Source organism: Camelus bactrianus, chromosome 6 (genome assembly GCF_048773025.1).
Source record: "Camelus bactrianus isolate YW-2024 breed Bactrian camel chromosome 6, ASM4877302v1, whole genome shotgun sequence".
NCBI lineage: Eukaryota > Metazoa > Chordata > Mammalia > Artiodactyla > Camelidae > Camelus > Camelus bactrianus.
In genome coordinates this window covers 89955543-89980976 of record NC_133544.1, presented here as the reverse complement: position 1 = coordinate 89980976, position 25434 = coordinate 89955543, and the positions used below count along the sequence as shown (strand labels likewise).

Here is a 25434-nt window from a genome sequence, read left to right as displayed (position 1 = left end):
GGGAAACAGCAGAATGCAGTACACAGCACATCAAACAATGTCTGGCAATCAATCCGAAATTTATACACAGGATGAAGCAGAAACACGTGACGTAGGGGGAGAAACCATGACTAGATAGAAGCAGATACAGCAGAGATGGTGGAACTTGCAGAAAAAGACTTCAAAACGACTTTATATTTGTGCTCAAGGATATTTAAAATGAAAATGTACGTAAGGAGAGAGCTAGAAGGTGTAAAAGAGAACCGCCTGGAACTCCTAGGGCTAAAAATCGGTCCCTGAAATGAAAAAAACTGCTGGGCGGAATTAACTGCAGACTAGATGCTGCAGAAGGGAAGTTTGGTGCATTTGACAACACAGAAGTAGAAATTGCCAAAACCAAAGCCCAAGAGAAAACTTGGGGCAGCATCGAGTGGTCTGACAGAATGTAGTGAAGGTCTCAGTGCTCACAGTCAAGGTGGGGAAAGAACAATACTTAAAAAAAAAAAAAAAAAAAAGACCCGTCCTGTACAGTTAGTTCCGTGAGAGCTCTGGGCTCCCCCCCTCCAATCCGCAGGCTCCAGGAGATCCGGAAGCACCAGAGGGTGGAGGGGGGGATGGGGGCGCATCCGCATGTGTGCAGCCCTGGGTCCCTGTGTGTCTGCTGCACAGGGAGGGTCCCACAGGGCCCTGTGCACGTGCGCATTATTTGCTCACAAGGTTCTAGAGCCACGTCCTAGCAACAGACCAAACAGTGTGCTCTTGGCCTTCAGCAGAATTGGCAGTGAAGGACAGCGCTCAGAGTCCTGCTCTCTGCCCTTGACCTTACCTAAGTGCCCTATGGGCAACTACCTGAGCACACCCTGCCCCTCAGCCCCGCCCCGAGCCCTGGGGGGCCGGCACCTGCCGCCAGGGCCCGGCCACCTCCAGCCCGCTCCCCGCCATCGCCGACTGCCCCTGGCCGGCCCGGGTCACCTGGCTCTCCACCAGCTGCTGGCCGCTGGCAGGCCAGCCTACAGGTGTCCCATGACTTTACATCGACGCCTTGTAACAGCGCTTCACAGAAGATGCTCCCTGCTCCCGCGGACCCTGCGCTCCTTGCTGGGCGTCCTCAGCTCCTCCTGTAGTCTGGTCCGTCGGAGGAGGGCCGTGCTGCGCGCCGAGACCTCCACGCTGTCCTGCAGCTCAGCGTCTCCAGCGGGCACAGCCACCGTCTGTGCAGTGAGGGAACAGCCCCGCACTCCTGCGCTGCCCGCAACGCCCGGGTGTGCCCTGGACTCGTGCAGGGAGGCGGTGTCGAGGGCCCCTGGTGAGAGCGGGAAAGGGTTGGCCAAGGAAGACCTGGCAGTCCCAGAGGGGGAAGATCAGAGGAGCCCGGATGGCACCAGGGGTGAAGAACCCGAGAGAGGCCCCGTTTCTTTCATTCCGAGGCCCGGGTCTCTGCAGAGGAACCTCTGTGCCAACAACTCAGAAGACGTCTGCGTGGAGAAACCCCAGACCTCTTGCGTGAGCTCCTGCCCCCGGAGAGATGCCATCAACAGCTCGTACAGCTCCTCCCAGGGTTCGCCGCCAGTGCGGAGGAAGAGGGGTCCCGCACGCAGCGGACTGCCCCCGAAACCCTTGAAGAAATCGAGGAAGGAGAGCCCCCAGCCTCCCGCTGAAGCTCCGGTGGTCTCACCGCAGACGAACTGGCCCGACAGGGATGCAGACACAGCCAGAGGGCCGAGGGGAACCGAGGGGAACACATCCGATGGTCCCAGGCCCCGAAGATGCAGGTTTTCTCTGCTGCCACACAGGCGAGGGGAGCCCCTGAGGCTGCCCCCACCCCCTGAACTGTGTTCCCGAGTCACCTCGGAAGACCTCAACGTGGAGAAGAAAGCAGCGTTCCGGCAAATCAATAGCATGTTATGGGGTGAGACGGAGGCCGGCTTGGCTCCCCCGCCCTCCCCGGACGCTGAGGTCACCCCCAAGGAGACCACTCCACCCTCTCAGCCTCTGCTCTCGGGGGCTCCCCAGACCACCAGTGGGAGCATCTTGCCCCCTCTGCAGGCCCCGCAGATGACCCCTAGTAGTGACCAGGCCTTCGTCACCCCCGCTCAGGGGACTGGGGTCACCCCCGTGAATAGCAGTGTACCCTCTCAGCCTCTGCTCTCGGGGGCTCCCCAGACCACCAGTGGGATCATATTGCCCCCTCTGCAGGCCCCGCAGACGGCGCCTAGTGGTGGCCTGGCCATCTTCACCCCTTCTTCGGACTCTGGGGTCACCCCCATGGAGACCACTCCACCCTGTCAGGCTCTGCTCTCGGGGGCTTCCCAGACCACCAGTGGGAGCATCCTGCCCACTCAGCAGGCCCCGCAGACGGCGCCTAGTGGTGGCCTGGCCATCTTCACCCCTTCTTCGGACTCTGGGGTCACCCCCATGGAGACCACTCCACCCTGTCAGGCTCTGCTCTCGGGGGCTTCCCAGACCACCAGTGGGAGCATCTTGCCCCCTCTGCAGGCCCCGCAGACTGCCCCCAGTGGTGCCCTGGCCTTTGTCACCCCTGCTCAGGGGACTGGGGTCACCCCCATCAATAGCATTGTATCCTCCCATCCTCTCCTCTCGGGGGCTTCCCAGACCACCAGTGGGAGCATCCTGCCCACTCAGCAGGCCCCGCAGACGGCGCCTAGTGGTGCCCTGGCCGTCTTCACGCCTTCTTCGGACTCTGGGGTCACCCCCATGGAGACCACTCCACCCTCTCAGGCTCTGCTCTCGGGGGCTTCCCAGACCACCAGTGGGAGTATCTTGCCCTCTCTGAAGGCCCCACAGATGGCCCCCAGTGGTGGCCTGGCCGTCTTCACCCCTTTTTCGGACTCTGGGGTCACCCCTATGGACACGACTCCACCCTCTCAGGCTCTGCTCTCGGGGGCTCCCCAAACCACCAGTGGGAGCATCTTGCCCCCTCTGAAGGCTCCGCAGACGGCCCCCAGTGGTGCCATGGCCTTCGTGAACCCCGCTCAGGGGACTGGGGTCACCCCAATGTATAGCACTGTACCCTCTCAGCCTCTGCTCTCGGGGGCTCCCCAGACCACCAGTGGGAGCATCTTGGCCCCTCTGCAGGCCCCGCAGATGGCCGCCATTGGTGGCCTGGCCTTCGTCACCCCTGCTCAGGGGACTGGGGTCACCCCCATGAATAGCACTGTACCTTCTCAGCCTCTGCTCTCGGGGGCTCCCCAGACCACCAGTGGGAGCATCCTGCCCACTCAGCAGGCCCCGCAGACGGCCCCCAGTGGTGGCCTGGCCGTCTTCACCCCTGCTCAGGGGACTGGGGTCACCCCGATGAATAGCACTGTACCCTCTCAGCCTCTGCTCTCGGGGGCTCCCCAAACCACCAGTGGGAGCATCCTGCCCACTCAGCAGGCCCCGCAGACGGCCCCCAGTGGTGGCCTGGCCGTCTTCACCCCTGCTCAGGGGACTGGGGTCACCCCGATGAATAGCACTGTACCCTCTCAGCCTTTGCTCTCGGGGGCTCCCCAAACCACCAGTGGGAGCATCTTGCCTCTTCTGCAGGCCCCGCAGACGGCCCCCAGTGGTGGCCTGGCCGTCTACACCCCTGCTCAGGGGACTGGGGTCACCCCGATGAATAGCACTGTACCCTCTCAGCCTCTGCTCTCGGGGGCTCCCCAAACCACCGGTGGGAGCATCTTGCCTCTTCTGCAGGCCCCGCAGACGGCCCCCAGTGGTGGCCTGGCCGTCTTCACCCCTGCTCAGGGGACTGGGGTCACCCCCATGAATAGCACTGTACCCTCTCAGCCTCTGCTCTCGGGGGCTCCCCAAACCACCGGTGGGAACATCTTGCCTCTTCTGCAGGCCCCGCAGACGGCCCCCAGTGGTGGCCTGGCCGTCTTCACCCCTGCTCAGGGGACTGGGGTCACCCCGATGAATAGCACTGTACCCTCTCAGCCTCTGCTCTCGGGGGCTCCCCAGACCACCGGTGGGAGCATCTTGCCTCTTCTGCAGGCCCCGCAGACGGCCCCCCATGACGGTGTGGCCTTAATCATCCTCACCACCAGCCTGTCTGCACTGAGCTTCTGTGGGCCTAACCTAACTGTGACACTTCCTGCTAACCCTGGGACCTCTACGCAGCCCATCCTTGCGGTCCCTCATGGGCAGCAGTGTGGAGCCGCCGCCTGTGACAGCTCTTCGCAGTATCGAAAGCAGGCAGCTCCAGCCCCAACCTCGGACCCACTGTCCGCTCCAGGTCCAGTAGCCTTCAAGCCCCCACCAAAAGCATCTTCTGACAGTTTGTCATCCAGAAATCCCACCATGGGCACTCATGCCAGCACCCAGCCGATGTCTTCTGCCACCTCTACTCTGTTCCCCCGTGGCTGTGCAGCTGCCGCCTACATGCCCAGCGTTGTGACCAGGGCTGGGCCCAACACTTGGCGGCACTGCCCAAGATCTGCCAGCTCGAGCCCAGTCCCCTGCAGGTTCGGGGTCTCAGCTGCATGTAAGGGTGGCAGGAGCCAAGTGGGTGACTTTGAGCTGTGCCGCCTCTTTGCAGCTCTTCGCATCACAGAAGAGGTGACGCGGAGCCCGAGCACCACACGCTGCCGTGGGGGACGCAGGGGCCTGAACACCTGGGGCCCCGTTCACCAGAGCACCCCCATGCTGGCCACGGGACCCAGAACCAAGCAGCAGCCTGGGTTTGGAGGCACTGCTGCCCCCACCTTAAGTCCCACCCCCGGGGGCGCCCCCAGGCAGAGCCCCTCTGCTTCCAGCCGAGGGCCCGGCACCTCTCCCAGCAAGGCTGGCATGTCTGTCCTGGCCTGTGGCAGCAGCCCGCCTGCACAGCGGGCACAGGAATGAGCAGCCACACTGTGAGGGCCCGCCCATCACCTGTCCAGGGCGTGGCTGCACACAAGGCTGCTGGGCCATCCAAGTCATCTTCCTCCAGGTTGGGATCCCCTCCCTTGGAATCTAAGAGGCGGATCATGGCCTGAATTGGTGACTTCGGGAGACACAGTCAGTGTCCCCTACCTCCCAGGCTGGACTTCGTGCAGGCAGGCCCCATTTGGGGGTGAAACACAAGCCTGGCCCTAACTTCTGGAATCCCGGAGCTCCCTGCCTGCGATCTTGTCCCCAGAGGTGGTTGACTTGAGACTGTTACCTGATCCCACTGATCCCAAGTGGTCAGAGTCCTCAGGACAGTAGACAAAGGCCCTTGTCCTGTCCTCTCCGGCCCCAGAGCAAGGGGCACACCCCTGCTGCCTACAACTGACTCCTCCTCTCCCCATTTTCCTCCCAAAACCCTTGTGTTTTTTCATAGCTTATAATAAAGTTTTGTTCTTGTTTGCATTAGAAAAAGACCAGAACTTTTCTGAATTTGGTAAAAACTAAGCCCTAATGCTTTAAGGCATTTACTGTACGTAATAAGTTAATTTCTATCCTATGCGTCTAAGAGCAAAGTACTGTCATCGAGACATTTTAAAATACTCATTAATTTCACTTTCTCTTAGCTTTCTTCTCTCACAAAACTCTACTTAAGAAAGGCTACTAACCAGTTAAAAAAATTAAATGTTAACAACAAACTCGTAGTGAAGGTAGAATGAAATGCTAAAAATGCTCAATCCCAAAAAAAGAACGAGTAATAAAATAGATGAGAAAGACAGAAAAACATCAAAATGGTAAATATAAACCTAACCAGAATGGGTCATTATATTAAATGTAAAATTTTTTATGGAATTAAAAAACAGAGATTGATTTACAAAGTAAGACTCAATTACATACTGTTTATGAGCCCTACTTTACAAGGGTACAGATACGTTAAAACTGAAAGGATGGAAGAAGACGTACACGCTCACAATAAATAGGAAAGCTGGACTGGCTCTGTGAATACTGGAAAACTAGGTTTCAGAGCGAGGAACGATGTCCCTGTGAGGGACATCGTGAAATGACAGAAGGGAAAAGAGTGATCCATCAGGAGGGTGTGACTTCAAGTGCGCCTGCCGCTGTGAGAACAGAACTTCAGATGCTTGAGGCAGAAATTCTCAGAACGAAAAGGAGAAATGCGTAAATCCACTGTTTCTCCTGGAGATTTCGTAGTTGATGGAGCAAATGGAAAGAAAGTAAGTGAAGATACAGAAACCTTGAAATGTATTTGGAACAGCTTGGCCTGAGTGATCTTTTCGGAGTACTCCACCCAATGACCACAGAATTCAAGTTGTCTTTAAAGTTTACGTGGAATAGCCATCAAAATAGGAAGATGGACCATAAAATAAATTTTAATGAATTTTAAAGGATTGAGATAATACAGGCCATATTCTCCGACCCTGACAGAGTTAAATTAGAAACCATTAACTGAAACTTACATGCAAACCCTCTAGATACTTGGAAATTCAAAGAATACTGGGTACACCTATGGGTCAAAAGAGAAATCAGAAAATATTTTGAACTTAAGGAAAATGAAAACAACATTAACTTTTGTGAGACGGTGCTAAAGCAACAGAGCAATCAGAGTTTTAAAAGCTTTTATGAGAAAATAAAAAGATCTGCCATCAGTGACTGAACCTCCACTTTTAACAAAGAAGAGGAAGTTAGTGGAAAAGACTTGGTATCAACAATAGAGAAACATTAATAAAACCCAAAGCCCATAGTTTGAGAATGTGAGGAAAAAAAAATTAAGACTGCTAGCTAACCTGATAATCAAGAAACAGAGGAAAAAAAAAAGAAGACACAAATTGCCAGTGTCGAGATAGGTCATCACTGCATATCCTACAGATATTAAAGGGTTATGAGAGAATCTTAAAATAACTTTATGTCAGGAAATTCACCAAAACTAACACTAGAAGAAATAGAAAATCTAAAATACTTTCACTTTATATATATATAAATGAGTAGTAAAAGTTAGATGAGAAAGATAGAAAAGAAATATCAAAACGGTAAATTTAAACTTAACCAGAATGGGTAATTATATTAAATGTAAAGTTTTCTATGGAATTAAAAAACAAAGATTTTATATATATATATATATATTTAAAATATATATATATATATATATATATATATATATATAATTGAATCCGTAATTAAAAATTTTTCCAGAAAGAAAACTCTGGGCATGATGGTTGCGCTGGTGAATCTACCAACCATTTGTGGAAGAAACATTACCAATCCTGCCTGAGTTCTTTGAGAAAACAGAGGAGAGGACAGGTCTCAAGTTATTTGATGAGGCTTCCATTATTTTCCTGCCAAGTCAAACAAAGACACTAAAACAGGGAATCTACAGACCAGTATGTCTCATGGAAACGTATGTAAAAATTCTTAAAACTTTAGTGCATTAAACTCAAAAATATATAAAAAGATAAGTTGGGTGTGGGAGGTGAACTGTCTGGTACACGAGCTCCCTGGTGGATGTTCTGTTCGGGAATGTTACTGGGAATGCTGGGAAGGGGGCCTGAGGCAGATGCATTTCTTCTTCTGTCTTTGGCTTTGTGTCTGAAATGCCAAAAGGCTGGGGGAGAGATGACGGGGTAGGGTTCTGACTCTGATTTGAACGACTGATGTAACGCGGCGGGAGTTTGATGACCTCCTGCCCTCCCAGCTCTGCCACTTCCTTGTATGGGCCGCAGCCCCGTCACTCGCCCACCCTGGCTGAGTGGCTTGACGCTGTGCAGAATTAAGTGATGAGAGCTGTTCTGCACACCGTGGATTCAGCCCTCAGTCACTGGCCAGTAAACATTCACTAATTTTTTTTTTTTAATTAAAAAAGATGTCACTAAATGGGACTTACCTGATGTATAAAACAATACAGTTCATCATATTAACAGAATAAAAGAAAAATTCCATGATCATCTCAATATTGGCAGAAAAAAGCATTTGACAGAATTCAGTGTTGATTCATAATTTAGAAAAGGAAAGAAACTCTTAGTAAATTAGAATAGCAGGGTGCTTCCTCAGTCTGGCCAAAGGCTTGTATAAAATTCCTACCGCTGACATCCTCAGTGATGAAAACCTGAACCCTTCCCACAAATAATGCAAACAAGGCAAAAATGTGCACTTTCATTGCTGCTATTCAACATTGTACTGTAGGTTCTAGCCCGTGTAGAAAGGCAAGGAGAAACGAAAGGCATACGGGCTGGAAAGAACTCTATTCACAAGTGCCCCATGAGCACGTTCAGACAGAGTCTTAAGACGTTTACCAAAAACATCATTAGAACTAGTGGTCGGATCGAGCAGTCTCTGACTAGGAGGTCAACATATAAACCATCAGTTGTCCTTCTATGTATTAGTGATGAGCAACTACAGAATAAAATTTAAAAATCACTCCCATTTACAGTAGCGTCAACGAACATGAAATATTTAGGAATAAATTTGACAAACTCTGTATAAGATCCATACACTCAAAACTATCAAACGTGGTGGAGGGAAATGAAAGAAGACAAATCAATGGCGAGGTGCATAACATGTTTATGTAGTAGAAGATGCAGAATTGTTATGTCTTTTCTCCCCAAATTGACCTATAGATTTAGTGCAAGCTTAGCTAAAATCCTCGCAGCTTTTTTTTGTTGTTGTTGTTGTTGTAAAATGGCAAGGTGATTCTTAAATTTATATGGAGATGGAAAGAACAAAGTTGGTTGAATTACGCTTCCTGATTTCCAGATTTACTATAAAGAAATCAAGACAGCATCATCCTGGTGTGAGCACAGGCATACAGAATAGAAATTCCAGAAATAGACTCCCATGTACATGATCAGGGAAGTGGGGAGGGACAGCAGTGGAAGTCCCACTTGTCGTCTGGTTATAAGACATATAGAATTTCAGAAGAATCTTGGTCCTATTTTTATTAGCAAATGTTATTTTAGAACAGATTTTATGAAGTGCTATTTTACGTCACGAAATAAACCCATAAGCTTAATGGCTGCAATCTGGGTTGATGTAGATTTGTTTTACACTTTAAGCGTCACTAACTGATTTAATAGACTCACCAAAAACAATTTCAAATACTTCCATAGATTACAAATGATCAACCCCTGTTGTTTTTAAAATAAATTGAAAGCGAAATAAAACGTTTATATGACATTATTTAAATTTAATTATCCTTAATTCCTGTAAAAGAGCAGATAAAAGTGCCAGAACTTAGAACTTGTCTTCCATGTATTTTTAAAATCGAGCTGCATAATTTATAGTGCCTCAATTCACAAGCAATTAGCTTGTTTTTTGGAAATTAAAAAAAAAGACATTTTCTAAGTTAATTCACATGATACTTCTGATTTTAAATAACAAAGATCATAGCTTCACTGTGTACCAAGTTAGCATTTGATAGTTTAAAATAAAAACAACTCTATGATTCTGTAAGAGAGCGTTATAAATAGCTTTTAGATATAAAACATGTACATACACACGCATAGGCACATTTAATCATTAAAAATTGCTTGTCAGGACAGTCATGGAAATGTCCTCGTCACGATGTTTCTCAGATCTATTTCAGACTTAACGTGTGTGTTACTATATTTATCTTTATCTGATCAGCCCTTGCTGCGCGGTTTGGTTATTTTATTTTATTTTATTTTATTTTATTTTATTTTATTTTATTTTATTTTTTTTAACATTTTTTATTGATTTATAATCATTTTACAATGTTGTGTCAAATTCCAGTGTTCAGCACAATTTTTCAGTTATTCATGGACATATACACACTCATTGTCACATTTTTTTCTCTGTGAGTTATAACATTTTGGTTTGGTTATTTTATTACAAGCAGCTGTGCAAAGCTTTTTCTTTTAAAAAGGACATTCTTTTGTAGCGCTGCCTGCCGTCACTCACACATTGCACGTTTGGGCAGCAAGTTAACAGCAAGTCCACTGTAGAACTCGATGAGAGACACGATGTGACTATAATTTATGTCCGTGGAAAAACTACTCTTTTGGGACAGTTTAAATTGAAATCACTAATTTTTAAAAATCACAACGAAAGATACACTCAGGATTTTGTACCATCTCTCTGAAGAGTTTTCAACCATGAAACTTCTTATGACTGTATTTACTGTTCTGAGTGTTAATAGTGTGCCAGCGTTTAATTAGTTTGTTCTGATGCTGAGGAGTGTGTACATGTTCGCGTACACATTTAGTGAATTTATAAGACTGTCAGAAGGCTAAAATCCCAAACCTGTGGCCCAAATGGGAACTTCTGGGATATATAAACTCTTTAAGCCGAAACTTAAAATCTCACTGCAACTTTTGTATGACAGCATCCGACGTAGTTGACTTGCGAGTCTGTGCTGGATCCTGGGTCTGTTCGTGGCGTCCACAGATGGGATGAGCGTTAATCTCACGGTCTTGTATTTTGTCATCGAGCCTCAGGTGGATCACTGAACCTGGGAACCGTGTCTAGGGTCACATGGCTCACGAGGGATGTTTGATTCTAGTAGATGTATCGATTGCCTCACTCCACCACTCAGAATTGTTAGTTAAGAGCAGTGCTTTGCTATCGGGGAAGTAATCTTCACGGTGTAAACCCGTTGGGTTGACAGCGCATAAATGGTCACCAATATAAATACTTTTTGACTTCTTGTGTTAACTGTAGAGATGCTGGAACAATTTACCATTTTATTAGCTGTCTCAATTTATTTTTGTTTCTGCCGCCACTCTGTTAATTCGGATTTCTGTGACCTGCCGCCTGAGCTCATCCAGCACCTTGTGATTAGTCCCTGGGCTTGTGGTTACCAGGGGAGTGGAGGGTGGGAAGGGATAGACTGGGATTTCAAAATTGTAGAATAGACTACACTGTATAGCACAGGGAAATATACACAAAATGTTATGATAACTCACAGAGAAAAAAATGTGACAATGAGTGTGTATATGTCCATGAATAACTGAAAAATTGTGCTGAACACTGGAATTTGACACAACATTGTAAAATGATTATGAATCAATAAAAAGTGTTAAAAAAAAAAATAAAACCACCCTGCCTGGCGCTGATGCGAGGTGTCAGCCCTTCTCAGCTTGTGCTTGAGCTGTAAGCTCTTCTAAGGTGGGACCCTTAAATAATGTATGCCTCATTAGGAGGTAGTACGGAGCCTTATACTCTGACTTGGTGGAGAGAGGGCGAATAAAAAGACGTCTGCTATTTTTTAAAATTTTATTGAGTTATAGTCAGTTTACAATGGTGTGTCAATTTCCAGTGTAGAGCGCAATTTGACTTTCACTATTTTAAGGGGCAAAAAAGCTCTCACTGTAACTGTGGTATTACTATTTCTTCAAAATATTAAGGAAACATCTACCTAAAGAGACATTAAAGGTGCAAATGTCAGTAGAAGTAACAGTTCAACTCTGTAAGGTTTAATGACTTCCTTTGGCTTAAGAATGTACGAACAGTGCACGTCTCAGCTGACATAAAGGGGTGTATTTAAGACACGTTGTGGCATAATTCCGGTTCCAAGACTCGCAGCCTCCCCTGGGCCTTGGATGTGAGCATTCCGGATCCCCACCCAAGTGGCTCATTAGCCCCTTGGCATCTCTGTGGTTCACATTCCTTACCTCACCCCTGGGAACTGGCCCTTTCTCCTGTGACAGCAGTGCCATTAATGACGCCACCGCCCACAGCTCACCCCGCCTGCGAGCCCCCCCACCTCCAACCTGACATCTAGCCGCACCACATGGTGAGCCAGGCTGCGCTCGTCGCCCCTGTCCTCTGAGGGCCGTGCCTCTGAGGACGTTCACTGCTAAAATTAGCTTTTCCCCAGGTGAAGGGAAATGTCAGATGACTTCGGAAAATGTGTAACTTCGAAACTCTGTGCAAAAATTACAAAACAGCATTTGAAGTGGAATAATCTTTGTTTTTACAGGGTTTGTTTCTGAATGATTACTCTTCCAAATAATTAGAAAGCTTCTGTAAAATTAATGTTTCTAGGTGATTCTGGCATCATATGTTACTTCCATTTTCCTCTCTGAGAAAAAAGGTTTGTACATGTAGAAGAGGCACTGGTTTTATATTTTTAAAGGGAAGTTAACCAAATAAACATTATATTTAATAGCATCTTCATCATTCTGCTTTTCCAAATTTCTAAACCTTGCTACGTGTGGTCTGTGCACTAGCAGTTTGGGGGGGGCATGTTAGATGTACGGACTCCCCAGGCCCCTCCCTGACCCCCGAATCTTCATCTCCATTTTAACAAGGTGCTTGGGGCTGTGTGTGCACATGGCAAGCACCCTGTCTGGGTCAGCTGGTGATAAAAGTGAATGGGTATGATTCCCATCGAGAGGAGCACTCTGTTTACAAAACTGAATTGATGGTCTTAAAAACAAACCAACAAACAAATGGCGGTGTAGACCATACATACAAACATACAAATCACGTTTGGAAGAATTCTAATTAAGATCCTTGCCTAAGCCTCAGGAGATTGCCGCCTCTGAGAAAGGTTTTTCAGCACGTGATTTAGGAAGAGGATTTGGGTAGGTTAAAATTGATAACCAAAACCCCCAAACAGGGACAAAAGGCATTTTTTCCTGCCGCTGTGCGTTTATCCTTTCACTTCCTGGAGTCCTTTGCTGTGCTTCTTACTTACAGCCTCTTGCATTTTAATTCAAAAGACGCTTTTAAATATGCCATTGAATTCTGATTCATCACCTGTAAACAACTTTTAGGAATTTAAAATGTGATCAAATAACCGGATTCCATCTGGAGGATGGTGGTTTTCTAAGACAAAAGTAATGTGTCCCTTCTCACAGAGGACTTCCAGTTTTTCTCTCTGTGACCCTCACACGTCCTGAAGGACCTATTTGGACCTTGAGCGTTTGTGTGCTGTGGGAGGACACATCTTAATAAGGTGTCATCGTGGTTGGTTACTGATGCCCAGGGAAGAAAGATACAGATCCAGTGCCCGAAACGGATGCTGCCTGAGCCCCTCGTTAGTCAGTAGGTCAGCCCCTTCGCCGGCTTCTGTCGTACACTGATGGGTGTGGTGCTGTGCCAAGCTCTTTATCTCCTCTTACCTGCTTAACTAACTTGTAAGGAGATTTGCTGAACAGGGAAAAGCCCTCTGCTGGACACACACCACCTGCGTGCAGTTTTCTGTGTCACAGCGTGCTGTGGACTCCGGGTCACCTGCTGCTGCAACAGAATGTGACCACTGCTGTTTCCTTAAGACCTTGCAAATCTCCGAAAATAAAACTTCCATCCACTGTCTTACAACCACTGTTGCTTCTATGCCATGGATCCAGCCAAGGGAATTCCTGAATTTTACTGAGATGTACAACATGATTTGCGTAAATAATAATTAAAACCTGTTTGCATTTTAGGGCCCTGTTGCAATGAGAGTGGCAAAGTTAGCAATTAATCAAGGGATGGAGGTGAGTGCCTCAGGCTTGGGGTTTTTGTTGGAATAGGTGGTGGAGATTTAACTGATGTGAACCGTTATTTTGTTAATAGTCTGAGGTAGAGCTGTTTGCTGCAGCTGCTACTGAGAGCGTCTGAGGCTCCTTCTCGCTGCATCACTGATTTCGTTCCGCGTATAGCTGTTTTGCTTCAGGATCATAGTCCCGGAATTCAGTTGTCTCGCTGACTCCCGCTGATTTTGCCATTGAGTTCATGGAGCGGTTTACTGGCTAGTAGTTCATAGAAAACCAAAGGAAAGGGGCATTCTGTGTATTCTCAGCACCAGTATCATTAAGTACTGTCCCAAGGAGAGCTTCCTAACTCAAAGCTCCTCCTAAAGATGGAGACCATCTTTAAGTTCTCCGCGTGCTTTCTGCAGCAGGACACACAGAAGCCCTGTAGGGGCCCCGGGTTACCCCAGAGAGATGGCTCCGAAGGGGCAGAGGCCCCAGGCCGGGGGAGGAGGAGGCAGGGCAAGGGGGTGATGCGGGTACCCAATTATACTGGGCTTTTGTTTTTTTCTAATTACTTTTATTTATTTGGGGGAAGGGGGCAGTAGTTAGGTTTATTTGCTCAATGGAGGCACCAGGGATTGAACCCTGTGCACGCTAAGCAGGCACTCTGCCACCGAGCTCCACCCTCCCCCTTACACTGGGCTTTTTATTATCATAAGAAGTTCTGAATATTCTGAGCATTTTGAAGGAAGATACTTCTTCCTTGCAGACCCAGAGGCCACGGTATCTTCATGGCCTCCACAGCGTTAAAGGAGGTTGAATTCATTAGCAATAAATATATATTTTTCATTTACAAAGTATTTGATTGTTTTTTTTTTAATTCTTACATAGCAGTAACAATATTAATAGCAAAGACCCGCTATGACCCCACTATGTGCAGACCATATATATATAAATTGTACTTTATGAAGACTTGACCTGGAAGAACTCATTCGACCCTTGCAGTAACCCCAGCTGGTACCTACTGTAATTAGCCGCCCTGAGGCTGCAGCTGTGTAGGAGGGCTTCGCAGCTCCCGTGTGGTGGGGTCAGAATTTGAACCCAGGCGGCCTGGCTCCAGAGTTTCTCATGCTGGTCATACTTCTGATTACACTGAAAGAGTCTGTTCTTTTAGAATAAGGTTATTCAGCTTGAATTTATGTGTATATTGAGGATACCATATTCTTAAAAGTGCTTCTTGCTGAAACGACGTACCTTTTTATCCTCAGGTCGATCTGGTCACAGGATTAGCCATCGAAGAAGCGTGCTACGCTCAGGTATATCACACAGTCACGTTCAGTGAGGACAGCCCTTCCCTCCGTGTAAGTCAGCTGCATTATGGATCGCTGAGCGAGGTGGCACTCGTGCCTATCCTGGAACCATACAGATGAGTTAAAACTACTTGTTTCTGCTATTTGACTTAACAGCTCTTACACTGATTCTGTTGCCCATGCTGATGACTCCTGCCTCTGTAGTTCAGAAAACTCTTAGAATAATTAAGTTAGTACCATTCATGCTGTAGCTGTCTCTCTGACTCATGTTGTATTTTGTGGGTGTGGCCTTGAACCCTCACGCCAGCGTGGAGAGGTGAGAAGAAGGCGGCAGTGAGCACGTGCCTGCTGGGAAGTATTGGTGTTGGAGACACATTGGCTTTTCCCGACGTTCTGAGCCTCTCCTCCTACCCTGAAAGTTCACTCATTCAACTATGTACACAGTTTTCTTTTTTGTACACAAATGAATAAGGCTTTCTGTAGAGGAACAAATCTTCCTTCCTCCCTTCCTTTCTTCCATCCTTTTTTTAAATGGAGGATATAACTTTGTTTAAGGGCATCTAAAGTAGCAGAAGAATTTTGTTCTACCTTTCCTGAGAATTGGAAACGGTGTCAGCTCCCACTTAGGCATGGCAGCATCATAAATTAGGAGCAGTAGCCAGAGTGTGCTCTGCGCCTGGTCTGTATATGTAAATTACCACCTGTCATTGATGAGCACATGCCATGGATGAACTAAATTACCAGCCTCTTACACATGGACAACCTCAGAGTTTGAAGAAAAATTTTAAAAGCATATCTGGCCACACCTTATCAAGTGTAAGGGAACAGAAATCATGCAAAGTGTTCTGTCAGACCACAGTGGAATTAAACTAGAAGTCAGTAACAGCAAGATAGATGGAAAATCCCACCTACTGATGATGAGAAGTAACCTTTTTAATAAGGTTAAACGACACACTTCTAAATAACATGTGTGTCAAAGAGGGAGCCTCAGGGGGAATTAAAATACATTTTGAATTAAATCAAAATGAAAATACAACTTATCAAAATTTGTGAGAATGCATCAAAAACAGTGCTTCGAGAGAAATTTATAGCATTGAATGCGTGTGTCAGAAAAGAAAGATCTGAAATCAGTACTCACTTCCTACCTTAATGAAAGTGGGGAAAAGACGAGCAAATTAAGTTCAAAGTCAGCAGAAGACTATCAGTAGTACTTCAGAGCAGAAGGCAATGAAATTGAAAATAGACAATAGATAAAAAACAAAACCAAAAATTGGTTCTTCATAAAGATCTATAAAATTGACAGTTTCCAGTCAGGCTAATCAAGGAAAAAAGGCAGCAGATAAAAATTATATCAGAAATACAGGAAAGATCATTACTGCTGATCCCATGGACATTGAAAGGATAATAAAGGAATGCTGTGAACAACTATATGCTCACAAATTTCATAGCCTAGAGGAAATGGATCAATTCCTTGAAAGACACAGTATACCAAAATTCACCAAAGGAGAAATAGCTCATCTGAATAGTCCTATGTTTGTCAAAGAAATTGCAGCAATGACTAACAGACTTCCAAAATAGGAAGCACCAGGCCCAGGTGGTTTCATTGGTGAATTCTACCAGACATTTAAGGAAGAAATTATACCAGTTCTCTGTAGTCTTTTCCAGACATTGGAAGCAGAAGGAGTACTTCCTAACTTATTCCATGAGGACAGTATTATCCTGATAACAAAACTAAAGACATTACAAGAAAGGAAAACTATAGAACATTACCTCTCCTGAATGTAGATACAGAAATCCTCAATAAAATATTAGCAAACCCCCCAAAAAAGTATAAATACATGTACATATTAGCAAGCTAAATCCAGCAATGTATAAAAAGAATTATATGCCACAACCAAGTGAGATTTTTTTTCCCGATATGCAAGTCTGGTTCAACACTCAAAAATTTATTTAATTCATCACATCAGCAAGCTAAGCAGGAAAAATCATATGATTGTATCAACAAGCAGAAAAAGCATTTGACAGAATTCAATACTTATTCATGATAAAAACTCTCAGCAAACTATGACTAGGTGGGAATTTCCCCAACTTTGTAAGAACTTCTACAGAAAACCTACTTAATGAATAGAAACATTGTAAGGATGTTCCCTCTCATCACTCCTTTTCAACATCTGCTAGGAGTCCTAGCTAATGTGAAAAGAGAAGAAAAAGGAATAAAAGATATATGGATTGGGACGGAAGATGTAAACTGTTTGTAAGTGATGTACTTGTCCATGTAGAACATCCCAAAGAATCAAGAAAAAACCCACCATGACTAACAAGCAGGCAGAGCAAGATTGCACGATGCAAGGTTAATATACGAAAGTCAGTTGCTTCCCTGTATACCAGCAGTGAAGAATTTGGGATTTGAAATAAAAAACACAACATAGTTTATATTAGGTCACACAAAAAATGCTTAGATATAAATCTTAACAAAATATGTACAAGATCTATAGGGGGAAATCTGCGAAACTCTGATTAAAAAAAAACAAATAATTTAATAAAGAAATAACTTTACAAAGAAATAATTTACATAAATAGAAAGCCCATATTCATGGATAATAAGATTCAATATTAAGATGTCACTTCTTCCCAACTTGGTCATAGATTCAACGCAATCCCAATAAAAATTCCAGCAAGTTGCTTTGTTAATATTTGCAAACCAATCCTAAAGTGTATACAGAAAGTCCAAAGACCCAGATTAGCCAGCGCAATATTGAAAAACTAAAAAATTGGGGAAGTGACACTACCTGGCTCCAAGACTTACTGTAAAGCTGCCGTAATCAAGGAAGTGTGGTACTGGCAAAAGAAAAAACAAACTAATTAGTGGAACAGAATAGGGAGCCCAGAAGTAGATTCATACAAAAATAGTCAACTGGTCTTTGACAAAGAAGCAGAGGCAATTCAGTGGAGGAAGGATAGTCTTGAAAATGAAGACTGTCTTCATTTGCAGCAGCTGGACAATTACCAAAAAAAAAAAAAAAAAAAAAAAAAAAGAATGAATCTTCACAAAAATTAACTCAAAATCACTATTTAGCCCAGGGAGCCATATTTAATGTCTTGTAGTAATTTATGGTGAAAAAGAATATGAAAACAAATATATGTATTTTCCTATATGACTGAAGTGTTGTGTTGTGCTGTACACCAGAAATTGACATAACATTATAAACTGATTATACTTCAGTAATATATATATATATAAACAAATTTTTAATGTGTTTTAATTAACTCAAAATGGGTCATAGACCTAAATGTGAAATGAAAAACTATAAAACTTCTTGAAGATGACAGAAATTCTGGGAGACCTTGAGCTTGGCAATGGCTTTTTATAAAAAACACCAGAAGTATAATTCATGAAAGAAAAATCTTGTTGTTTGACTTTATTAAAATTAACAACTTCTGTTCTGCAAAGACACTGTGAAGAGAATAAAAAGACAAGCCACGGACTGGGAGAAAAATCTTAGTAAAGCAGACCTGATGAAGGACGTATCTAAGACACACAGAGAACTTTTAAAGCTCAACAATGAGAAAATAACCTGTTAAAAAGTGGGGGTAAGGTCTGAACAGATACCTCACCAAAATAGATGCACAGATGGCAAATAACTATAGGAAAAGATGCTCTACATCATATGTCGTTAAGAACGACAAAGAAAAACGAGACGCCACAATTTGGCCATTTCTTCACAAAGCCGTTGTCTCACCACATGATCTAGTGATGTTGTTGTTACATATTTACCCAAATTAGTTGAAAAGTTACATCCACACAAAAGCCTGCACACCGGTGTTTACAGCGCTTTTATTCATAATTGCCAGACTTGGAAACAACTAGGTGAATGGGCGAACTGTGGTATATCCGTACAGTGGGGCGTTACTTATCAGTAAGAGGAAAGAGCTATCCTGCCACGAAAGGACGTGAAGGAACCTTAACTGCATGCTGCTTAGTGAAGGATTTCAGTCCTAAGAGGCTGCATACTATGTGATTCCAACTGTTTGTCATTCTGGAGAAGACGACAGGGGCGGGGAGTCAGGGGTGACGTGGTGGAGCATCAGGGACGTTTAGGGCAGTGAAACTATTCTGTTCTCTGTGGTACTGCAGTGGTGGGCGCACGACATTCTGCGTTTGTCAAAATCCATGGGATATACGCACAGTAGACCCTGATGTAAATTATGGACTTTACTTACTAATACTGCATCAATATTGGTTCATTAATAGTAAGAAATGTGCCACATTAATGCAGGATGTTAATAACGGGGAGCAGTGAGGGGCCCGGAGGGAGTACACGGGAACTCTGAACTTCCTGCTCAGTTTTTTTTATGGACCTAAAATTGTCTAAAAAGTAAAATCTTAATTTTATTAAAGTATACGTGAAATGGGACAATAAGCGTTTGGAGTTAGGATGATAAATACGCTCCCATAACTGGCATTGTGCAGCTGACTGCTAGACGTCACCATTTAGGTTGCCTTTTAATTAGGTTCCCTTAGAAGCGCGGTAGCCTTGTTAATCTTCTGCAGTTGTTTTTACTTTTCGACATAGATGGCGCATTGTTTTGTTTGTCTTAGACTATTCCAACAAAAGACAGACTTGAAGGCCTTCTTGCTTTTAAAGAGAAGAGGACCCCTCGCTATAAAGGAGAATAGGAGAAACAGAAATGGTTAAAATGCCAGTGTCATAAAGGTACTTCTGGAAGCATCTCTCAGACCCAGATGTGCCTCGGTACCTGGAATCCCAATGGCCAAAGTGAAGAGCGAGTTACTCGTATACTGAGCTAGGTGTCTGGAGTGACCCCTGCGTGTACTTTGTCCCACTGTGCATCATCGCGTCCATTCAGATTTATAAAGCTGGTGACGAACACTGTCAAAACATCGACTCAGAATTAGGTACACATTTCTAAATACCTCCTGCATATGAGGCTTTCTGTTCTTAAATTTTTTAATGTGAATAATTTATATATATTGCACACTCTAGGAAATAATAATGATTGTATGTCTCCAGTGCTACCGTATGAAAATAAAATTATTTCTATATACCAAAAATGTGAAGTTATACCAAATAAAGTTCCTAAGGGATCATGCACATACGCAGCCGCACACGCACGTCTCATCCTGAAAGAGGAGCCGACAGGCAGAATTCTGAGTGAAAATGACCAAATACAAATGAAATCAGTGAAAAGAAAACTTGGACATTTTTCTCTTACCCCGTTCTTTTTGTAGTGAATAAATCATCGCCTGTTGGATTTTAGATTCTCTCGGGTGACCTCTTTACGTGGTCAGTCCTAGACTACAGTGTGGACGGTGCAGAATTAATCCAGAAAGAGACCGGGGCCACCTGAAGGCCTGGATGCTGTTCACCTCCACGCCCCCCGCGAGCAGGCGGCCGGGCCCAGGAAGGAGACGGCGCAGCCAGGGTGGCCGTCCCAGCGGCGGAGTCCTGGATGAAGAGTGAAGCCTCCTCCCTGCTCCCCTGCCCTCAGCCCTTTACGCCTGGTTCCAGTCAGGACGGGCGGTGGGCGCAGCCCCTTTCGCCCCCTTCTGGCAGAGGAGCTCGGGGTGTGTGAGTTTATACAGCCCTGCGTGGGGGACAGACAGGACGGGTGAGGGAAGTAGTGAACTGGAGAATCCAGGGCGGAGGGGAGAGAGGACCAGGGCGGCTCCCGGGGCGGATCTGCGCTGTTGCCTTTGCGTTTGATCAAAGCAGCCTACCTGCCCTGGCCGCGTCCCGGGCCACGTCCAGCAGCTGGCGATGCCCCACTGAGCCTGGACCGTGCCTGTTCCTCGCCGGCCCCGAGCACAGCAGCTGGGCATCACCGCCCCGAAGTCAAGCTTGGCACGTGCGTGACCTGTTCGTGCCTCCCCCCGGCTCAGCACCACAGCTCCCTTGCTCTTGGAAGCAGACTTGGAATGTTTAAAATCACTGAAACTTAATTTTTTTTTAACTTTGGGAAATTAGACTCAGTCTCAATTCGAAATACCTTGAAAAGAGGCAAATGTGGCCTTGGCCTCAGGGGTCCGGCGTCCTCACCACACACGTCCTTGTGCTCGGGGGCCCCTTTGCTGCTCACTCTGCCGATTTATGATGTTGGCTCAGCCGATGGGCATCCTTTGAAAGGAGCTTGTGAATTCTAAGATTCACCTTCAGCTCTGAGGTGGTGTGTACACTTGGCTGATAAACCCGCGCCCTTCATTTCATGCTGGATGATTTGCAGATAAAGTGCTGGTCCCTGTTTTCATGGCCCCTGAAAGGTTTCAGGACCGTTTTGTTCTGTCCATGTCGCGTTCCAGTGCCACCTGCATTTTAACTGAGTAGGAAAGAATTACGTTAACGGGGAGAAATATTGAGGGTGCCGAGTGACTTGACTCCCCTAACTTGGATTTGTAGTCTGTTGCTGAGGGAATGCATTTCCTAACAAGTGCTGATTAAGTCACTGGAGAGCATCTGAAAGCAGACGTCCTGTGGTAGCATCGGCGCGTCTTCCCGGCTGTCTGTCTAGACGTGTGCCTTCCCCTTGGTTTCTCTCCAGCAGAGCATCTTGCTGAGACGGACGGGGTCCCGACACCACCCTGGGCCCAGGGGCAGCAGCTGGGTGCTGGGGGCGCCCTGCGCTTCCCGGAGGGGGCGGCACCTGCGCTGGCCGGTGGACAGGCAGCCCCCTCTGTCTCCCTCCAGGGCTTGGAGTGCTGTCGCGTCCTTCCACTGAAACCACGTCACACTGACGTGGCTGGAGGTGCGGCAGGTGTATCCACACGTTCAGGTGAAGTTAAAAGACGACGGAGGGAGGATGATTAACTGGACACACATCATTCCAGGGGAAAAACATTCCGTATCAGCTCAGAGCAGGAGACTTACTGGTCTTGAAGGAACGTAGGGCTGGTTAATTTATAACTTACCTCTGAAGGAAACAGCAGTCTCCAAGCCACAGAGAGGCTCTGAGTCAAAAGTTGTAATCGTGGTCAAAATAAGACTCATTTTCTGTGCCTTAAAGGGACATTTCAGGTTTGTGTTGTGTTCAGTGAAAAACAGACCTGGTTCTCCTGTCTTTTTTTTTTTCCTTCTGGCTGTCAAAAAAACTGGTCGCAAAGTGTTACCTTTCTGCTAGCACTTAGCGCGGAGCTTTGCACATAGACTGGCGTCGTGGGGTGTCATTTTGTGGGTGCCGTTTTAACAGGAAATGCTGATTTCTTTCTGATGGACTCATGGCTGGCTGGCCATTCACCCTTTTCCTCATTTGACCTTAACTCCCTCTTCTGGTTAGGGGCCGCCCTACATGTGCTCTGATTTGGGGTCCAAAACTCCTGGCAGGCAGACGGACTTTTTCACTGTTCAATCACGTCATTATTGTTTGTCTCCCTACATAGTTAAATATTAACTAAAATGTGTGTCAGGATTTGCTGCGCTTTTTCAAAAGACAATAGAAATGATTTTCTTACGTTTAAAAAGAATGTGTACATGTGTCACAAAAGAAAACAAACAAAAAAAACACAGCATTTTAAAGTTCGTTGGCTATTCTACATTTTGAAATCGTGTCGCTCACCATGACAGCAGACCCCAAACTGTAATTCTCTGCTGGTCCCAAATAAACCCATTTTTGCTATTGAATAAATAAATAAATTAATTAATTAATTAAAAAAAGAAAAAAAGTTCGTTGGCAGTATTCTGGTAAAATGAGAATCACTCTTCCGCAGAGATGAAACAGGCTGTAAGTACCTCCTTTTTGGGAATCTTCCGAAACCCAGCCGCCCCTCCGAGGGAGAGCCGCTAATCCTCAGACAACGTGGTGCGCGTTGTTCAGACCAGTCCTCGGGGCAGAGAACTGGGCCCCACCGGGGGGCATGAAGGAACCCAGGGATGCGTGAAGAGACGCCCCTCTTGGGGTCAGGCCAGCCCTCGTGACCCTGGGCCACGCAGCACAAGCGCCAAGGAGGCAGGTTGGCAGATGCCCTTCCTCCTGAGCTGACAGTTCCCTGGGACCAGCAAAGCGACCTCAGAGCCACCCGCCTGTCCGTTCCCGTTTTAAAGTACAGAAAACACAGGACGGTGTGTTTTCATTCCATGTGACTTTTTTGACAGAATCACTGAAGACGCGGATGTGAATGAGATGGGAGGTGAGGGCTGGGGATCCTCATGGTAAAATGGCGACAGTTTGTGAGGCCCTAAGTCCATCCTGTGAGCATCCGAAAAGGGGTGGGCACCGCTGTTCCCGGGGCCCAGAGCAGGAGGCTGGAGCCGAGCGGGATTCCAGGTGGGTGGAGGGGTCAGGAACTGGACCTGGGGCCGTTGCCCTGTCATTGCTGTCGAGCCTGAAAACAGCTGAACAACGCAACCCAAGGCGCTGTGTGAGCCAGCCTTTGCCCAGACCGGTTTCGGTGTCCCCATCACTTGGATTCCGAGACTAAATGTGCGGAATGAGCGGTCTGATGGGGGGACAGCTGGGGCGACAGCGCCAGCTATTCCTGCTCAGCGCCACCTCTGAACTGAGCGCTGTTTACCTGCGTGTTCCATCCAGTACTCCACAGCCTCAGGAAATGGGTTTGTCATTTTAGAGTTTAAGAAACTGAGGCAAGAGCTGGATTTGTGGCAGGCGTGCTGAATTCAGAGCCCCAGCGTTCACTCCCTTTCGCTCCCTTAGGCAAAGGTGGCATTTTGGAACTTCAGTATGGAGGAGGTTTAAAAGAAATTCTAAGATGTTACTTTATGCAATTCCTGTTTCTGTTACTGAGTTCTGTTCACCGCACGACAGGCCAATAAATTGGGAGACAAGGTATTGGGGCAAGGAATAGAGACTTTATTTGGAAAGCCAGCAGACCAAGATAATGGCAGACTAGTGTCCTGGAGAACCAACTTCCCCATGTCAGACTTCAGGCTCCTTTTATACAAAAAAGGGGAGGGGGTGTGGTTGGTTGTTGCAGACTTCTTGGTGCAGGATTTCTTCCTTCTTGGAATCCTTTGTTCCTGCAGCTGTCCACGTGGGTCCCCTCATGGTGCTCCTGTAAAACCTCCAACAAAACAAACTTACTTTCTATTCTGCAATGTGTTATCTTTATAGGAGTGTAAAAGTGTTAATATCCTTACAGGTCAGAGCCCCAAGAATAGGCTCTCCTGTGTATTTCAGGCTAAAGGCAACAGTGTTTTACAAAAGGTGCAGAGCTAGCAAGACTAAGCCCAAAACACAAGGCACAGGGTTAAAGGAAAAGGAACAGATCTAAAAGGGAGTCAAGTTTATGCTTTTCTAGGTCCAGTGCCTTTTGGTGAGAGGTAAGAGGATGTTTCTGGACAGGTCCTCCTCTGCCCCAGGCTGGAGTTCGGGCAGGACCCCTGCCATGTTCACCATGACTGTGGACCTGATCTCCCACAGAGAAAGTAACAGTTATTGGTGATTAAAATTACCTGTCAAAGTCCCTTCAGTTGCCTGTAAACTACACTATGGGGGGGGGGGGTTGGAGGAGGATGTCTCACTGGCCTATCAGTGGTCAAGTCTTCCTGGATGTGAGGGACCAGCATCCTGGCGGGTGCCAACGTGGCCTGGCCAGTGCAGTTGCCCCCGTTGCTTTCCAGCTTTGGGTTCCTAATGTGGACACTTTCAAAGCTCCTGCCCCTCTTCCCTCTTCCCGGGCTAAAACGAACAGGGTCACCGCACCCACCTGGGCCTAGCCCAGGCCATGCACACAGCCCACCGTCTGCTCTCCATCCTAGGGCTCTGCCGCACCTTACTCCCTCCCTACCCCCACAGGACCCTGGGCCCAGGGCCTCCGCTCTGGGGGGGGGTCCGGATCACCAACTGTGCCATCACCCACCCAAGGCCCACAGGCCAGCGGCAAGCAGCCCAGGACACCCTGACCACCTGACTGAGACATGGCACAAGGCATGGGCAGCAGGGCACCTGGGCGGGAACTGGAACAGCCTCCAGCCCGGCCCACTGCACCCAGGAGCCTTGGACACAGTGCTGTGCAGACACAATATGCCAGATCCTCCTCTGGCGGCTGTCGCCATGGTGACCAGAGCCTAGACCGCCTCTCCCCCAGCAGGGTGGGGGTGAGGGGGTCAGCTCCAGATAGGGGTGCACTCAGAGAGACAGGGGATCCGCGGTGAGGGGGGACAGGCTGAGGGGTGAGGGGCCACTTGGATTGGAAGTGTCCCCACTGAAGTGTGAGGGGCACTCGGAGTTAAGGGGATCCAGCTGGGGGTGGGGGATAATCTTGGGGAGAGGGGTGAAGGGATGATCTTGGGATGCTGGGGGGACCCTGGGTAAGGCATGAGGGGTCAGCTTGGGGTGTGGAGGCCATAGGGTAGGACCTAGCTGGGCAGAGTGTGGGGGCTGGGACCTTGATGTGAGGTAAGGAGCCCCGTATTGGGGGTTTGGCTGGGGACAGGCCTGGCTGGCGTGGGGGGAAGGCAAGCAGGTGTGGGGAGGCTAGCAAGGGGAGAGGGGCTTGGGGGTGTGGCCTGGCTCAATGCCTGTATTGGATCTAGTTGGCTGCCAGGCCGGTCAGTGACCGGGTGGGGGCATTGCCGATGGGGACCCTGCCAGGCCCAGGCCCAGCCCCAGGGTGTGCTGCCCCACCACCCAGACCCGCCTGGCCCCGCTCGGCCCCAGCCACCAAGTTTCTGCACTGCAGCAGAACCAGGCCGAGGTTCCCCGCTGCGGGCTGTAGGAGGAGGGGCGCGCGCGGACGCGGGAGCCCGCCCAGAGCCTGTGGACGCTGGCGGGAGCCGGGCGCTCCTGGACCCGCTCGCTGAGGAGGAACGCGGCCTGGGGGTCTGGGCCGCCGCGGGCCGTCGCCTCCGCTGCCGCCGCCGAGCAGGTAA

At 47.4% G+C, this 25434-nt stretch overlaps 1 long non-coding RNA gene across 1 annotated transcript in view; it reads left to right on the top strand.

The window, feature by feature from the left end:
• The window catches only part of LOC123615264 (uncharacterized), an 80867-nt gene extending 57478 nt beyond the window's left edge, over positions 1-23389 (top strand). The window contains exon 2 of the long non-coding RNA XR_012507728.1: positions 14552-23389. This is a non-coding gene — a long non-coding RNA (uncharacterized LOC123615264). The remainder of the gene's footprint in view (positions 1-14551) is intronic.
• The last annotated feature ends 2045 nt before the right edge of the window (positions 23390-25434 follow it).